Raw genomic sequence first — 13,993 nt, forward strand, 5'->3', positions numbered from 1 at the left:
ACGATGAAAGACTTCTTTGTCCAATTGTGTGGGAAAGAAGCAATTCCCACCAAGAAAGAACTTATGTGCGTTGCAGAATAAAGTATAAATTGAAAATAATAATCACTGTCTTTACGAAATATATAGAGTGTCCACAAAAAATCCTTCTATAACCTGGTAGCGGTTATATATGGTGTCCGAAAGTGGAACGACCTGTCAAGTGCACACGCGGACAGGTTGAGAAGCCTTGGCCGTATGACGAAATATGAATAAAATTAGGTTTTTCACCTGAAAATTTAAAATAAGTTAGTTGGCAACACTGTCATATGATGTGAGACTTACGTGTATAAACGATGAATGGTTTTTCACCTGAAAAAAGGGCTATTTAAAATAGTGAAATAACTAGTCCACTCACTACAACATGATGAGGTTCCTGCATGAGCAATGTCCAATCCAAGTGTTCCATGAAGTAATAAGATCCTCTTGAACAATGGGTGCAGTTGGGTTTCCTTATCTTCCGTTTCTTCACATGTTGGAACCATGCTGTCTTCCTGTGTGAGTATCCTCCATGATTCTCCAACGATGAGTTGATGAGGGGAGAAGGTTTTTTTTTTTTTTTTTTTTTTTAACACTGGTGTGAGAAACGAAGTATGGTTACAACACCTGTATGATAACTTCACTAAAAAAGCGCAAAAAGCGTTTGTAGGACTATTAAAATTCTTATTTTTTTTTTACACAAATACTTTTTGTAAAATGTTTAAGTGTTCCGTTTCGATCACTTTATTTTGTGTAATATAAAGTAAATATGCACACTCAATAACTATTCCAGAAAACATCGACTTAAAGAATTATCAAATATCTCAATAAAAACCTTTTAAATGTCTTCTTTTTAAATATACTGATATCTGTATTTAAAATATAATAATATGAATGAATAAGCAAATAGCAAAACATGTTAAAGGTACTAAAATACTAAAATTATTATTAAAGTTTCGATATCACTATAATATATTTGAAAAATATCAAAATCATTGAAAAAGTAAAATGAATGGAAATGTAAACACATGATAAACTGACAATATATAAACAAAATAAGATTTTCACCTGTATGTCCTTTTTTTTTTTTTTAACTGTGCCTCGTGTTGTTTGGCAGAAAAGAACGAAAAATCGTTTTTCAAAAATAAAGAAAGTAAACTTAAGTGTCAAAATTGACGTTCATAGTAATTCCAAGAAATAAGCATGATTCTGCATATCAAAGAAAAGATCGTGATTTCGTTGACATGTATGAAGAAAATTTGGCACGCCATAAGATCAAATGCCATCTGCTCGTCGTGAAAATCGAGACTTTAATTCAATAATGCTCATTACAATAAATGGTTTCGTTCTGAAACAAAGTTATTATTAGCTTAGGCCTAGAATAATGGTTGTTGTTCACTTCCATAAACGTAAACATTGTAGGGTTACCAGAATATATGGGTATTATCTGCAAAAGAACTTATTAATTAAAATGTTGAAAACTATTCAATATTGATCCAAGTTTTTCAAAGGTCTGAATCAAGGAAGTTGACTCACTAGTCCAAACATTCCTGAAAATAAATGGTCATTACACCATGAATTGACCAAAACCATAGGTGGGAAAAATGTGTAATACTACACGTACTTACACAATATGCCATCGACACCTGCGAGGCAAAAACTAGAAACGTGGAAAGGCCTGCGACCATAGGCACTTACAAAATGTTTCTATACATAACTGAAATATCAACACTAATATTCAGTAAAATACACGTATGTTCCCTGGAACATAACGTACATCATCCACCTGGAAAAAGATTTGTAAACACACGAAATACAAATGCTCTCCTAGCATCGTAAAGATATGTCTCTATAAGACAAAATACATGAGACCGGTGAAAAGAAAAACATGAGATACAAACAAGAGTATAGTCAACGACATTACAAATTTCTGGTCGGTCTGAAAACATCCAAATTAAATTACCTACAAAACAGCTGTAACAAGCTTCCTTAGGCATCTTCGCTACAAATATTCAAAATGGTCTTATTAACATATTAAAATTCAGTCATCGAGCATACAAAATAATTAACAAAATAATTTCCAAAAATCGTTATGGCTTCACGCTGTTGGAAAGAAAATAAGTTTATTATTCGGGATCTATATCGAATTCGAATAGTTTCTAGGACATACTAGGACTAAAATACAATTTTCTCAAAATTAACATGAAAAATAAACATTACAACTCATTAGCATACAAGTACACAATATAGTTACGATTCATAAACGTTGAAATATTCGCTGAAATGTTACTAGACAATAACATACACTAAAAAAAAATCTAACCTAAGAATACTCATGGTTAGTTACGGATACCATAAAGGAAGAAGGAAAATGAAAAACTATATTTTGCGATTGATGGCGAAAATACAGTTAGCTATGGAATATCCAATGGATTAGCCACATCCATTTTTGCAACAGATCTGCAATTCCAGGAAATATTGCCTCCCTGAAAAAAAATATTTATCTTTATCCCCATAAAATATCCTACCCGAAGAAGTTTCCCTACGGTCGTTCAGTGGTCTAGAGAAGACGAAAAAAAATGTTAATTAGAAATTACAAGAAAATATAGAAGTTAAACATATTTCCGCATATATATTAATATGAGGGGAAAAACGACCGTTCACCATCAGAATATCTGTTCATATAGTTCCTTCTAGAATAAAAAGATTACTGCTTTCGTTCGGAGAATTATACTATTCACACGACATTCCTGCACATTCTATTACCAACAAGGAAATGTCTGTTATCACTTGTTTAAGGCTTAGCCTACTTTCCGTTCTAAACTTTTCTCTTCGAACAAAATATATCATGTCACATCCTGGAAATTCAAATAAGTCAAAATCGGGTAAATGACGTAAATGAGGTTCAATAAAATTACAGTAAACACTTCAAAATGAAAACGAAAATCTAAGATTAACACTGAAAAATAAATTTAACATTGATTATAAGTGTAAAATTCCATATTCTACGCATGAGATTACATACTAAGTTTCAATGACAAATATGCACGTGTACAGTATATATAATTAACAACTAAAAATTTTCTTATCTATACATTCTACTTTTCTTAAAAGGAAATCAAACTAATTGTGAGTCATACGTATGATAACATGTTTAAGAATTTGGAAACTGGGAAGGGATTCTAAAAGATTTTTTTTTAAATAAAACACAATAGAAATATATTATAACGCTAAAATATCTTCCCACTAGCTGGGGATACGGAAATCGCGCCAAGATTTCAAATTGCTTTTAAAATGCAATTCCCCTACGTGTGTGATTACATACTAAATTTTAATTATAAACATACAACTATATATATAAGTAACAACTAAAATTTTTCTGATCCTGCGCATCTGGATACATTCTTCTTTTTTTTTCTAAAAGAAAATCAAATATTTATTGTAAATAACATGTAGTAACATATTTAAGAATTTCGAAAGTGGGAAGGGATCCTAAAAGATTTTTTTTTTAATTTTAAAACACAATAAAAATATATATTATAACGCCAAAACATCTTCCCACTAGCTGGGGGTACGGAAATCGCGCCAAGATTTCAAATTGCTTTTAAAATGCAATTCCCCTACGTATATGATTACATACTAAATTTTAATTATAAACATACAGCTATATACATATATATTAGTAACAACTAAAATATTCTGATCCTGCGCATCTCGATATTTTTGGAAAAAATTCTAAAAAGAAAACCAAACATGAATTGTAAATAACACGTAATAACGTATTTAAGAATTTCGAAAGTGGGAAGGGATCCTAAAAAGGGATTTAAAATTTAAAATACAATAAAAATATATATTATAACGCCAAAACATCTTCCCACTAGCTAGGAATACGGAACTGCGCCACTAGTTCAAGATTGCTTTTGGATAAATGCAATCTCCCTACGTATGTGATACGTTAATTATTTACTAAAAGATCTAAATTCAAACATCTGAAATGAAAACAAGAAAAAATTAATGACATTAAACTAATAGTAAGTCATTAGTAAGGTTTGCAACACTCATACACAGCTGACTGAGGTGTGAAGTGCTACACGGAGCAAAGACAGAAAAAAGAAAAGAATTAATCAGCTGTATATCACCCGTTATTCGTAACCATAAACACAAGTGGTTCTACAGTTTGGCGACTGCCTTATCGAAACAAGAAAAAGAAAGAAAAACATGTTATCTACTCTTTGCCGAACAGTTAAAAGCTGGAAGCAAAAATAAGTTTGAGAGAAATGCGTAGTTCTTCTTTTCGTATCCAGGTGTTCTATCAAAAACTAAAAGCAAAAAGGAAAAAAAAAATGAATACATGTTTATCGCTTAGAAATGCGTCGCTCTCCTAGGAGAAAAATTTGTATCAACACACAGTCTTGGTTACATTTTTTTTTATGATTACAGTTTCTGCTTTGATAATTACGGTTTGTTCGTTTATTTCTACGATGGTTACCTCTATGTACAAATCTATGCTTAATGTCACACAAATTGCGGTTCCTGTCTAGTATGTGATAACTCAGGTTACGTGGCCGTGATTTACGACTTCTTTTGTATTTGTTATTCTTTCGTATGCGTTCTTGGTTCTGATTCCCTTTAAATTTTGTATTGTTTAACATCTGGTCTTCGTATCTTTGCCTACTGCTATAACTGTAACCTCGTTTGCGCTTTTTTACTCTGTGGTTAGTGGTAGTTATTTTTGTGCGTTTACGACCTCTGTCGTGCATAATCATATGTTCGTAATTTTCACTAGATTCTGAATGAATAAAATCATTGTCAGATTTCTTACGAGGTTGGTTTGGACTACCTGTCTCTGGTTGGAGTTCAGATTCCTGCGTTTCCTTTTCATTAGCAATGTTAGTCTCTAGCTCAGGTTTCAATTCCAATGTTTTGTTTACGCTAGGGATATCAGTCACTAACTGAGGTTCAAATTCCGGTGTTTCGTTTTCAACATTTTCCGTTTGCTGACTATTTTCACGAAACACGTCCCGTAAAGCGTCTATCTTTTGACCTAATCCACTCTTTGACTCAACGAGATTCTCTTTCAAGCGAGCACAATTCTCTTTAAACTCAACACAGCTCTCTTTAAAATCAACTTTACTTTCCTTTATGTATCTCTCAATTTTTTCATTATTTTTATCTAGTTTTCGTTCTAACCTATCAAAATTCTCTCTATTTTCAGCACGGTACTCTCTATTCTGCTTTATATATCTGTCAACATCCTCTTTCATTGCTTTCTTTAATCTAGCACAATGCTTTTCAAAAACTGAAGCTATCTTAGTAAACAAATCTGCCTCGTTGTATGCCATCTTGAACAAGATAAACCTTAAAACATACAATTAGAATAAAATATGCTATCACAAATCAATATGATTAAAATCACCTGAAAGAGATTTTTTTTTCAGATTACTGGTACTAAGCTGAAAGAGAAATGATATATTAAAATATTAATCTTATATGTATATTCGAGCACCAACGGTCTCGATTCGGGTCCCTGTTCGGGCGCCATTTATTTGTAACCAATCTCAAGTTCGTGGTCCATGTTCGGGCAGCTATTTATTTATAACCGCCTGTAGTTCTGTTCGCTGTCCTTGGCTCGTGGTATTACCAATAAGTATACTCCTGATACTTTAACTTACGTGGACAGGACGACGAAGACCTCTCCAAGAAAGGTTACAAACTGTTTCCCAAAAAAGCTCGTCGGTCTCAATAATGAGATGAGCATTAGGCGCCGAGAGGTTCGGGTGTCTCGTCTCGAAAACCTCACGGACGATCAGACGGTCATCCAGACCATAACGCACACAAACATCACTCATACAAACAACGAAAACACACTGAATTAAATGACACTATACTTATTTATTAGAACACTATTTTGAAAAAGAAATAGCGAAGAGGAATGGATACAACACTGAACACTGAGGATATATATCAATTTTAGTCGCTGAAATCACGCTTTGCCCCTTTCGGGTAATATAGCCCTTTATATATATATATATGATTAAGATTTAGATATCACTACAAATTCTTCTCTCACACCCTTGACACACTTGGGGGGTAGCACTGGGGGAAAGTTGTCTGGATCGTCCCACGATGAATCCAGTTGTTACGCTGAACAGTCCTGCAGCGTAAAGGTGAATCTTCAGCAAACACACAACAGAAGATCTCCACAATGGAATACAGATATTGGAGGGCGCGTATATAACATTTTAAACGCACAAGGTCTGAGGACCTGGGATTTCACTGATTGGGGCTAGCCGTAAGAAATCGTCCTTCACCGGCTAAATAGCTTGTGCCCCTTAACACAACTTATGTTTGAAGTTCAACGCGAGATGCGTGGTTACATCTTCCAGACCTGGAGTCAAACTCCTCGAGCATCCAAGCTCAAGCTACGGGTTGCAATGGTCAACGGAAAAGTGTTGGCAGTTAATTTCAAAAATCACTCAGTTACTCACCCGTATGCACATACAAACAGAATATAGAAAACAATTTATGTTAATTTTAGTCAACTGCCTATAATGCACTAGACACGGCGATAACACTGGCTGAGAAAGTACAGATAACGAACTACGAAAACTGTGAGGCTGGTGCCACTTTGGCTACTGGGACATCTGGTCAGCCCGTATTTCTCTAATCTATTGTAATGTTTCCATAAGCGATTAACGAAAGCACTTAATTCAGTTCCAAATAACTGCAGAATATATACTGTGCATATAATAAGTCAGGGAGAAACACTGAAATGGTTAGTCACTAACTGAAATGTTCTCACTAAAAGCAACGTTTTAAATATATATATGAAAAAACGATGAAAGACTTCTTTGTCCAATTGTGTGGGAAAGAAGCAATTCCCACCAAGAAAGAACTTATGTGCGTTGCAGAATAAAGTATAAATTGAAAATAATAATCACTGTCTTTACGAAATATATAGAGTGTCCACAAAAAATCCTTCTATAACCTGGTAGCGGTTATAACAGCAACAACTATATTATTATTATTATTATTATTATTATTATTATTATTATTATTATTATTATTATTACGGTTTAAACCGGTTCCAGTTTAGTAATCTGGCGGCCATCAGATTCAATCAGATTCAATCAGCAGAAGAGAAAAAGATATACGTGGAAATTTCTGGGAATAAGAGAAAATCGCTGAAACCCAGTCACGATGGCTAGCCCTGATTTTGAACCCAGAACCTCCCGAATGTTAAGACAATACTTTACCACTAAGCCACGGGCGCTCAGTGTAAAAAATCCTTTTTGTTAAAGCAAATAAAGAGAAGTTCTTATTGCTACTGACTTACCTGTTTGACACATCTGTGACGAATGGAATGTTTCTTTCTCGAATAATATTCATAAATACGTCGTCGAATCGCATCCTCTTGGAAGACGTCCAGAGCGGTCTTTGGTACTCAGTTTTGGTCGCGTTCTCCCGGACGTTCGGAGCACCTCTACAATATGAAAGTCGAGATTGTCTGGATATTTCTCCCTTGTTATTCTTTTCACCGTTGTTGTGGTGATTTTGTAAGCAGCGTCAGCTCTTTCAACTACTTTTGTTAGTGGGAAAAAGGGAACTATTATGACTTTCTTGCTCCAAATATGTCCGCAAATTAAATACCAACTCTCGACACGGGCTGTTCAAGGTAGCATCTCTGCCAAATTTACTTTATTAATATTATTATAGACCACTGGGAAACAGATAAGCGAAAGAAAAATCAACACAAACCCGATAAGACACTGAAAATGGAAATACATACAAAAACACGCCAGTGGGAGGGAATTAGTCTCACACCAAACACTGGTAGATAATCACAAAGTAACATAGCCATTTAAAATGATATTGTACAAATATTTGAGTATTTAATTTAACAACACAAGATAGACAGCTATATCTTTTTCAGTTCACTTTCAGAACTTATCAACTTGAAGACTTAGACGTAAATGACAGCGAGAAAGACAGATCTCAAAACCTGCAACGTTGTAACACATGTTTTGTTGTTTTTCATAAAAACCAGCTCTTACCAAAGTGTTGCCATAGACACAATAAGCATACTAATTCTAGAATCAGGTAGCACACGACTTCGTACAAAACTGAAAATGAGTATGTTTTATTGTACTGAAATCAGTCAATAGCAAATTGTAACTGTTCTTTGATGAGTTTCTTTTTTTTTTTTTTCCTGTGTTGAGGTCGTGTCAAGAAGAGGAAGGATGTGGAAAGAACAAGTAGCGGGATGGCCAGTTGAACAAAAACAGCGGAATTTGAGGGATGGTCCGGAAACGCGGCCTGATATTGTTTCCAAAGCCCCACTGTTGGATTATTTCTCTTCCACCCTTCTCCTCTTCCCTCCTTCTGAATGAAAGCTTATTTTAAGGAAAGTTCGTTTTCAAGCAAGTCATAATAGCAGCCAGGTAGCAGATTGATGCATTGGTTCTTCATCTTTGGAAGATGTGGAATTGAGTTCAAGTACTGTCGTGTACACTGGCGCAAATCCCAGGGTGGATGAGGGGAACGACACCAAAAAGAATGGATTCGACATTAATATCTGTCATTTTTGATTATTTTTATGTTTTCACTCTATTTTTCACAGTATATATATTTATATATAATGACATCCCACTGTTCACTTAGGATATGCATTTTAATCATTTTAATGTCGAAAGATCCGAAGATTGATAATTATGCAAAATATCATTTTAATGTTTTCAATAGTTGTTGCATGATCGAGTAGACAAACTCACATTCAATTTTACGTGATAGATGTATTTAAGTATTGAGTTGAGTTTGAGTTTGAGTTTAACGTCCTTTTTCAGCAGCGAGGCTATATGAGACGGGACTTACTGATTAACATGTAATCCGAACCACGTGAGCTCCCGCCGGTTCACTTCGAATGTCAAAAAAGAAAAAAAATCGGACAATGTGAAAAGAAAGGGAAAAATGTTAAATCAGAAACAAAGGACATATAAAGAAATAATAAATAAACAAGGGAAGAAAAATCTTCCTTTTCGTTTCATCTACAATAGCAGTTTTTTTTATGGAGTGAAATAGACTGACTGTGGTTGGCAACACTAGTTGTCAAACTAGGGGCTGCGGATTCCCTTTGCACGTGGTAAGAAATGTCAGAAACCATCTCTTACTGGAAGCCCTCTAGTATTACTGATTTTTGTAGGTTTGTTAGACGTTTTGCGTTTATCTGCTTAAGTTACGTCACAGTACTTTTAGAGACAATTGCAGTAGCCGAGATAATGATTGGTCTTGCTGTAACTTTCTGGCATTTCCATAGCTTCCTGATTTCGTCCGCCAAGTCTTTATATTTGCTTATTTTTGTACTGAATATTGTAGGTTTGTTATAAGTTAATGGTACTGTATCTATGAGGGTTACTTTTTGGTCAATTTTATCGATAACAGTGATGTCGGGTCTGTTTGCAGGTACATCCATTCTTATTTCTCGATCCCAGTAGAGTTGTATTTGTCGTTTTCAAGCACTGGACTTGGCTGGTATTTGTAGTATGGCTTGGTATCGGCAATTAATTCCATGTTATGTGCCAAAAACTGATGAATGCTTTTTGCAACATTGTTGTGTTTTCTTAGTCTGTGGGAGGAGCATGTAGTGTGTTCAATAGTTTCTGATGTGTCTCCGCATTTTCTGCATTTTTCATCCGGTATTTCTTGCTTCAGTATTATTTACATTAGTTACAGGTTGGTATCACTCGGTCCTGGATGGCCATCATAAATTCTGCTGTTTCAGAAAAAAGTCCAATTTTCTTGAGCCAGACAGTTGATTGTCGTTTATCTGTGTTAATGTATTCTAAATGATTCTTAAAGGTTCCAGTGAGTTCTTTTGATTTCCATTTGCTTTGTTTTTGTTCGTCTGATTCATAGTTTGTGGTGAACTCTGTCATGGTTAGATGGAGTAGCTTTTATGTCTGCATCACATATTACATGAAACAGATGATTTGTTTCTTTTCTGTTGGTGAAATACTGGCGAAGGTCTTCAATCTGTTCGTGGTAGAGTTTTGATATGTCTGCGATACCAATGCCACCTTCTGTGGAAAGTATCATTCGCTTTATTTCAACTCTTGGGTGTGTCATTCTGAATTCTGTCATTAGAGTCCGGATCATTCGTGTTAAATTAACTAGATCAGTCTCAGTCTATTTGATTAACCCAGATGAATATGTAATGAGTAATGTCCGGATTTGTATGTAATTACATATTTTTTCCTTCATATATAGGTTCGTCAAATCCTTAAATGTTTGTGACTCACACCTGTAGGGTGCTTCAACTCAAGTTTCATATTACATATTTTTACATATTTTGACAAATATTACATATTTCTATGCTTTCTACATATTTTTTACATAAAACTGTCTTAAAATTTTGCGTTTACTGAAGTTTTAGTTTAAAATAATAATAATAAAAAAAAATAAACTCTCCAACTGTGCAAGACTTGCATCTAGATTCAATTTTGTCATGTCTATCTTTTCGTTTCTTAAGCGAAAGAGAAATCTCTCTCTCTCTCTTTTGTTTGTTTGTTTGTTTCTTTGTCAAACCATGTTTCGCAGAATTTTCGCCGATAACAAAAGAAATATAAAAAGAAACAAGTAAAAATCCTCCCTCCGGGGTACGTTAGCAGCGCCCTTTATTCTCAACTCTGGAGGAAGACAGATCACGTGCCTGACAGGCGACTGACCAGGAAATTCCTAAAATGAAGTATATTTGATTGTTATCGGAGGTCGGACAGGAAAAAAAGATGAAATCAAATCCTGCAATTCAAGTTAAAACTATATGCTAGTGTGCTTCCAGGAATTTACTGCAAGAGTTCGTTCCAAGAAGCTGGCGACAACGGCAATATCATAGCAGGTAACCTAAGCTTTCAAAGAACTTCGCTTGTTCAACTGAATGACAGGAGGACAGTACTCTAGTATTGCAGTTGCAAAACGCGCGTGTTCTGTATTGACCATCGAAATTAGAAATGGCTCTGGTTGCCTCAACTTTATCCGCGAAATTGCAGTCGTGGGTAACTATCGATGATGCGTTTACTACGAATGGTAAAGTGGTGTTGTGCCAAGTGTGTGATAAAAAAAAAATGGATGTTCAATGAAATCTCAGTTAGAACATCATGTACGAAGTGCACCCCATGCAAGAAATAAAAATTTGCGAACTGCATAAAAACAAGTACTCTTGACACAAATGCATCAAGATACTTCAGTGAGTGAATTTTTCAAAGACTTATGCCAAGCAATGATAGCAGCAAACATTCATTGGACAAAGTTCAAGTGCCAAAATGCCGTGCTTTTCTGGAGAAGTACTGCGGGCGTCGAATTCCTGACGAATCCACTCTTCGAAAGTGTTATATCGAAGTTTGTTATAGAGATGATTTGTTTGTTTGTTATAGTTTGTTTGCTATAGATACCATTAAGGCAGAAATAGGTAGTTCATATATTTGGATTTCTGTGGAAGAAACAACAGACGTTTTGAGACATTATATAGCAAATTTAGTGATTGGAAAGTTAAGTGAAGATTCTCCATCTAAATCCTATCTTATTGCGACAAATTGCTGGAATGCACGAATCATTCCACGATTGCTTGCTTTGCAAACGATGATCTTAAAGTGTTGTGGCCGGGAGGAGTTCAGGAAGAAAAAGTCCGTGTTCTCTATACAGACAGTGCAGCATACATGTTAAAAGCGGCTAGAGCACTTACAGTTTTTACCCTCACTTAATTCATTTCACTCGTATGGCCCATGCTCTTCAGCGTGTTGCTGAAGAGGTGAGAGAACTTTTGCGAAGTAAATCAATTAGTTTCTTCCACGAAAAAAAAAAAAAAAAAAAAGAAAAAGAAAAAAAAATGTTTGTTAAGGCGCCCAACGTGTTCAAGTTTACAGAGATCAACTGCCAGACGTGCCACTTCCTCCGGATCCTGTGTTAACGCGATGGGGCACTTGGATACAAGCAGTACATTTCTACAATGAACATTTTCAAAAAATTAAGCCTGTTGTTCATTCATTTCCATTAGAGTCTGCTGTGTCCGTTGGCATTGCTCAGAAACTGTTTAATGACTCAAAAGTAGCGTGTGATATCGCATACATAGACAGCAGTTTTGGTTGGCTACTTACAAGCATTAAAAAGCTAGAGACTGTTGGGCGGCCTCTTCCGGAATCCATGGAAATCATAGAGGATGCAGAGACTGCTGCAAGATGTGTGTGAAGATGTAGGAGAAAAAGTTCGAAAGAAACTAAATGCAGTGCTGGAAAGAAACCCGGGATACGACAGCCTATTGGCAGTGTGTGAGATTCTCAGTGGTGAAACAAGAACCCCCCCCCCCCCTAAAGATATTTCCCCCAACTACGTCCCCCTGTTGAAATACGCTCCTGTTACCTCATGTGATGTGGAGAGATCATTCTCTGCATACAAGAGTATTTTATCAGATCGCCGACAAAATTTTACTTCTGATCATTTGGAAGTGTACAGTTGAACTGCAGGCACATCTTTTGTAAGTACTTTATTTCAAATTTAAAATGTTCATTAGTGGAAATATTCCTCAATCTTAGTTCAGCTGGTATTGTTTAAAAGATATAGGACTGCTTTTCCCTGCGTGAAATAAATATATATAAAACAATACATTTCGTCCTAAGTTGCTTTTAGTCTTTAAATTTGTATATTGCGTATAATTCACTTCAAGATTGGGCCGTGGTAACGGATGCGCATTTAGTGTAAAAGGTTCTAGATTTGAAACGGGACCACACCACACCACATGAGATTTCTGACGTACAAATGCCGTATGCATTGCTTTTCTCGGGGCTTTCCTGTTTCTCTCTAGTCGATTCACATCTTCCTTCATTCGCGTCTGATTTTTATTATCCTGCATCAGTCACGTCAGTGATGTATGGCTGTCTCAGCTGTTCAAGCATTTCACCTCATTGGGGGACTTGCATTAAGCAGGATAAAGTGTAGTAGATTTTCCTTTTTATTTTCATAATTCGTTTAAATATTGCATACTCATACGCGTGTTAATATTACGTTTTCATAAATATGTAATATTACATATTCTTATATAATATTACATATTTCTTACATTTTTAAGCGATTTTTGTTACATATTTATGTACATATTTAGGGGGTTGATATTACATAAAAATCCGGATTCTAGTAATGAGGCGTGTTGCAAAAGTGTTGATGGCTTTAACTTTGTTAACATTGGTATGCTGAGTTCTAAATATTCGCATTAATTCTTGACTGGAAATCTTTCTGCAATATGCGTTTCATTCTGTTGTGTTCAATACCTCGAAACTTCAGTATTTCTAGGCATTTGTAATGTTCTCCGTCGTTTAAGTTTTCTATTTTTTTGATGTTCATCAATTGGGAATCCTTCAGTGTTAGCTATTTTCCATCTTTGCAGATGTACTGACTTACATATGTTAATTCCTAGATTCAGATGTCAGAGCTAAAAAGTGCTATTATTTCTAGTAATTCGTGTAGTTAGTTTGGAGAATTGGCGTAGAGTTTTAGGTCATCCATGTATAGCAAATATTTGTTTACAAGATTTGTTGCGTGGTTTTACCTTAAAGCCGTAAGACGTGTTTGCTAATGATCTACTGAGAGGGTTGAGAGCTATGCGGAACCGTAGGGCACTGCGAGAATCGCCTTGGAATATGCCTCTGTTTATCGTCATCCTCATTATTATTATTATTATTATTATTATTATTATTATTATTATTATTATTATTATTATTATTATTATTATTATTATTGTGATGCAGTGAATTCTATATTGTCATTAACGATATTAAATTTACGACGGATTAACACATCTAAAATAGTGATTTTTTAAGTGTGCTTTTTCTAGCGAAGGAGGAGTAACAAGTGTTGTTATTACACGGGCCGGCTAATTGCTTAGAGTACCAAAGTAGTAAGGTTTTTATTGTGAAGTGTCAGAAATAAAATAGAA

The 13,993-nt window shown here is 35.0% G+C and overlaps 1 protein-coding gene across 3 annotated transcripts in view; it reads left to right on the plus strand.

The window, feature by feature from the left end:
• Taf1 (TATA-box binding protein associated factor 1) overlaps nt 1–13,993 on the plus strand; it is a 726,438-nt gene that overhangs the window by 45,785 nt on the left and 666,660 nt on the right. The window lies entirely within an intron of this gene.

Source organism: Thermobia domestica, chromosome 10 (genome assembly GCF_964235325.1).
Source record: "Thermobia domestica chromosome 10, izTheDome1.hap1.1, whole genome shotgun sequence".
NCBI classification, from domain to species: domain Eukaryota; kingdom Metazoa; phylum Arthropoda; class Insecta; order Zygentoma; family Lepismatidae; genus Thermobia; species Thermobia domestica.